Source organism: Cyrtonyx montezumae, unplaced genomic scaffold (assembly GCF_038088225.1).
Source record: "Cyrtonyx montezumae isolate F1298 unplaced genomic scaffold, pur_monq_1.0 scaffold_17, whole genome shotgun sequence".
Taxonomy (NCBI): Eukaryota; Metazoa; Chordata; class Aves; order Galliformes; family Odontophoridae; genus Cyrtonyx; species Cyrtonyx montezumae.
In genome coordinates, this window is record NW_027071903.1 from 35157218 (window position 1) to 35162554 (window position 5337).

General features: G+C 45.9%; 1 long non-coding RNA gene across 1 annotated transcript; it reads left to right on the forward strand.

Moving 5' to 3' along the window:
* The first annotated feature begins 185 nt into the window (after window positions 1–185).
* LOC136047095 (uncharacterized) lies at window positions 186–2333 on the forward strand. Its single transcript, XR_010622053.1, has 4 exons — window positions 186–360; window positions 951–1062; window positions 1647–1754; window positions 2069–2333. It is a non-coding gene; the product is annotated as an uncharacterized LOC136047095 (long non-coding RNA).
* The last annotated feature ends 3004 nt before the right edge of the window (window positions 2334–5337 follow it).

Below are 5337 nucleotides of genomic sequence, written 5' to 3' on the forward strand. Positions count from 1 at the left end.
ACCTGATAACTGCGGAGGTGGGGGCTCCGGATTGATGGACGGCTGATCCAGCCAATCGTCTCGCCTCACCGCGTGGCCGCAGCCAATAGGAGCGAGCGAGGCGCGGTGGGAACCAATGGGGGAGCGGCACAGCCGGCCAGGGGGACAGCCCGGCTGGGAGCGGAGGATCATTCCGTGCTGGTGGCTGATGGGGAAGGAGCGGCGCGGCTCCGCGGTGGGGCTGGGGCGCGCTGTGCTCCCCCCTCAGCGCTCTCCCCCCGCCGCTCTGCCGGATCCTGGGGGAGGCGCCGAGGGGCGGGGAGCGGTGCTTACAGCCGGAGCCGCCCGGGGAAGGGGCGCGCAGCCAGGAGGGAGGGAAAGGTGCGGAGCGGGGCGGCGGAGGGACGGCTGAGGGGAATGGCGCGCGGGCCGACGGCGGGTGTGGGGGGGGGGGGGGAAATGGGCGGGAAGAGCGCGGGGCGGGGCCGGTGGGGGAGGGGGGAGAAGGCGGCGCTGAGGGGGAGCGCTGGGGGCTCCGCGGGTGCGGGTTATGCGGGGTGCTGAGGTGGACGTCCGGCTGGGGGGGAGGCAGCGGTGCTGGGAAGGCGCGGGCCGGTCGGTTTCCTCTGTCGAAAGGCGCTGCGGTGGGCGGAGGCGGCACCTGAAGCCCGGCTCCGTGCGGCCGTCGGGTCCGCGTTGCCGAGCGGAGGTGCGTTGTCCCGTATCTTTGGGCTGGCGGGCTGCTGAAACGAGGTGCTGAAAGCGTGCTGGCACGGCTCGCTGTCTGCGCCGGGTCCGTCCTGCTCCTGCGGGGCTGGAGGCGGAGAGGCGAGCTCCCTGTGTGCCCGGCTGACCTCAGCGGGCACGAGAAGATGCGTGAAGTCTGGGAGAGTGGTTGGAGGCGTTTGGTGTCCGTGAACCGATGGTGAGAGTTGCTGTGAGGCTGGCTGCTGAAGTATTTTCGTTTGTAGGGCGCGTCTGTGTGCATACACCTTGCCTGCATCGGCTGGGTGAGCAGCAGTGGATGGCTCAGTATGGGTTCTGTGCGAGCTGGTGGAAGGACTGAGCTACGTGCAGCGTAAGGTAAAAGAAAATAACCTTAATTCCTCAGCTCTCTTTTTTCTTGCAGCAGCAGCAGGTTCATGTTTTTGTTATGGAGGCTGTGGGGGATCTCACTCTAGCCCTCCAGTACTTGAATGGAACTTATAAGCAGGAGGGGGAGTAACTATTTACACTGTCTGATAGCAAGAGGGTAAGGGGAAATGGCTTTAAATAATTCAGGCCTCCTCTCTTATAAGTTGTTGGGAAGAAATTATTCATTCAGAGAGTGGTGAGGTTCTGGCACAGGCTGCATAGAGAGCTGAGGGTCTGGTGGTGGGCATCAGGGGCTGGAACTGGATGATCTTTAAGGCCCCTTCTAACCTAAACTGTAATATGATTCTGTGAGATGAATCTCTCTATAGTTAAGCTGTTAGAACTGTTGAATTTCTGCTTTCTCTGCAGCACGGATGAATCATTTTATTTACTGCTCCTTAACTTTGTTTTCAGTGTGCTAAAAGTTAGTACAGCACTGTGTCATGGTTTTAGGATGTAAGCTTTGCAAAGCTTTCAAACTTCTGGCTTAAGGTGAACTTTATTTTACCTCTGTTTTAAATTCTCCTTTACAGGTGTGAACAAAGGTGACCCCTGGGTTGAGGTTTCACCAAGGAAGTTTTGGTCTGGAACACAGTTTAATGGCATGGGTGAAGATCTTGGGAAAAGTAGAGCATCTATAGGTATCAACTGAACTGTCACCATGGGGAAAAATAAGTTTCTGATAATCTAGAGATGTTTTTATTTTACAAGAACGTCTTCTTTAAGATTATAAGTTGTCTCCCTTCAAAATATGGGTGGGGAAATTTATGCAGAGTTCAAAACTGAAAAAAGATGTTTAAATGTTGATCCTTCCCCTCTGCCCCTATGCAAGCACATGCTACTCATGTTGTGAGGATGTTAGAAGACCTGAAAATTGTTGGGAGAGGGAAAATCTGTTACATCTTGATGCAGGAATGCCAGGTCTTAATCGGGGAATTTTTATTGTGTGTTTCAGAGAAGGAAGCAGTCGCCTCTATCTGTTCTAGATGTCACTGATTAGAAATACCACGTACTGACAAATGTATGGAATCCTGTCCTGTCAGAGTCCCTGAGAGAGCTGAGCAGCAGCAGTGGTCTGAGCTCAGCTTACCACGGTGGGAAATAGCTGTGAGGATCCATGGTGGAAGATGAAGATACTCTGTTCTTATCTGTATCATCTGGTTTTTAACGGTCGAGTACAAAGAAGTTGCTGTTGTGAGTAATTGTTGCAGTTAATGTTTTATTTTAAATACAGATCACGTATTTGCCCAATCTCTTCAGTGCTGGGAGTAATCTGTTGTTAATTATGTGACCAACAGATTTGAAGTACAGGTTTGCACGTAGAAGCTGATCACGGGTCAGAATCTTTGGCCTGAATCTGAAATACTGAAGGAACTCCCCCTGGAAGATGCTGAAGCTTTGTTGAGTTATGTCTTTATGAGCTTCTTTATGATTATCTTTTAGGTACTTTCTGATCTAGCATTGAAAAGCTATTTATCATAACTGCAATTAAGTGCTTTCATCCCAGATTTTTATATTGCTATGCATGCCTCTCCCCCCCCTTTATTTTTTTTAACACGAAGTGCTACAGCTGTACTTTAACATAAGTTTCATATGAAAATCAGCTGTGCTTTGTGAGAATGTGCATCGTGTAAACCCAGTAGGATTTCCCATGTCTGTAAACTTACTGGGTAGTTGAGCACTTGCTGAAATGAGCTGCCAATTGTTTTCTGTCTCTTATAATACTCCTTTGTAGATCTGCTGGTCTCTGGTTTGTCCCTGCTGCATCTATACAATGCATTCCTTCATGTTTTGTGTAACTTCTTCCCCAGTCATTTCTGTGTATGTAAATACAGAAACTGGAAAGAGAAAGTTCTGTTTGTGAATTGTCCCTCTTCCTCCTGTGCTTACTTCCCTGCCCTCCGGTGTAGCTGGAAGATGATTGGTCATGAGCAGGAATTGAGAACAATACTGATCACCATTATCCAGGAATTGTGGGGGGAAAAAGGGCAAAAATGAGCACTGGGAAACAATCTACACGTTCTGACAACACAGGTTTTTATGCTTTGAGACCCTCAGCATGGGAGTACTGTTGGTAGGAAAAGTAAATGAAGACCAGGAGGTGGTTGCAGGAGCATTGCAGCTAACTGCCATCGTAAGAGGCTTGGGTGTTGGTTTTGTGCCTTCTGTTACTTGCTGAGTTGTTCAGTGGTTAGCAAGATGCAAGCACAGTGAGGTCTAATCCCGGAAGGTTTTTTGTCTGCCATTGCCTGCCTTTCTTTTAACTTGCCCAGCTCAAAGGAGAATAAGGTTAAAGTATCCTTCAGTGCTGACTTCTGTGACTGTAACTCCTCTGGCTATGAGTGGTTCCTATTGATGTTTGCACTTATTTGCAAGTGCTGCATGTTTGTGTCACAAGGTTCTGTTTCTAACAGTGTTTCAAGTAAGACTAAAACTAAAGTAAGAACTAAAAAAAGGTAACCTAAAGTGATGTATTTAATGGGGAGTAGTTGTTTCAAGGTGCCCAACTGAGAAGAGATGAATACTTCTGATATGTCTCAAAACTTATTTTGTTCCACAGGAGTTTAGTGTGGGATGTTATTTCCCTTTTTATTTGCACAATATCTGGCATACCAGCAGAGCCTAGAAATTCATAATGTTTAGCTAAATGAAGAAAGAAATCAAGTTTCACACGTTTCTGCTGTTTGCAGTGATATCCTCTCAATGTTTACACATCAGTCTTCACCTTTTACATGGGCTTTTAAAACTGCTTTCTGCATCCATTTGTCCACAGTTCCTGGTTGACAAATGTGGTTTGTTTGGTTGGGTTTTTTTTTGGTTTGTTTTGTTGGGTTTTTTTTTTTTTACTTCTTACACAAACTAGTTATTGCTGTGCTTATAAGGGAGGGCTTAGATGAGTTTTGGAGCTGTATTTAGCAGCAGATGTATTGCATATTGTCCTTGTGACAGTGCTTAGGAGTATTTAAATGTATTCTTCAGCATTTGCCAGGTGACCAAGCTGCTCCTTCTTTCTTTATTTCCTGAACATTCTGTTACAAAGGTAGGCCCATATTATTACAAATAAATGGTGCTTTTTTATTTCATAGCTTTGATGCTTCACATTACTGTGAGAAAGATCCCTGTGCAGGGTTCCACAAATGGTGGAGAGCAGCAGTTCCAGTTTCTATGCACGTGCTGCCTGTTTTGTAAACAAGCATTCAGCTATTTGTGTGGCTGTCGCTCTTTTAAAAGCAGTCCTGTGCATAACCAACTTCAAAACTCTTTTAAAATCTCAGGAATTAGGTTGATGTTGTAAACCAAAAACATCAGATGTACTTTCCCCTCCCAAATAATTTGGAAAGCCTGTGGATGTGAACTGAAGAAACAGCAAAGCTCTCAGCTGAGTGAGTAGGCTGTGCAGCTTTTCTGAGTGTGGTGGAAAATCAAAATGCAGTAACTTGTTAGACATGCATGAGGAGGAAAAGAGAACAAATATTCTAGACCATCATAGGACTAACTGCATGTGGATTAACTCAGGAGCAGGAGAAGAGCCTCAGAGATCTTGCAAAACTGACAAAACTCCTCTGCAAAACCCAATGAACTCAGCAGTAGTGTGGTGGGATAAAACAAAATCAGATGTAGGAAAAAAACCATGACAACTTGTAGTGCAAAGAGTTTTAAGAAGTTGGAAGTATTAAAATTCAAATCTAAATATGTCTGTATATATGTTTTATAACTTCAGTAGAAAATAAAATGAAACAGTGTATAATGAAGCTTATCCAAGAGTTTACAGGGGTGTTCCTGAAGGTGACAAGAGGTGTGAGAATTCTACTGAAAATAGGAAACCCGGTTTTATTTATTTATTTATTTATCTTACCTAAGCCCATATCTGTGTATTTTTGAATAAATGGAAAGGTTTTGTTGTTTTTTTTCATTTTTAAAGCAGCTGTTTGGGTAACATGGAGCATGAAGGCCACGATGCCAGGTATTTCCAAGGCCTGCACACTGGGGCTGTGACTGCAGCTGAGCTGAAGGAGCCTTGCTGTTCTGCTAGGGTGTAAAGAAAACTTCAGGAGCGTTTGACAAGTTCTACTCTATTCAGTGGGAGGAAAAAAGGAAACGTACTTGTGGTTTTTATGCTTTTCTGAATGATTAGATTTAATTTAGCAGAAGCATCCCAGGCAAACATAGTGTATTTCTTTCTCACACTCAAAATAAGAAGTGCCTATGGTAGAGAGGGAGCAC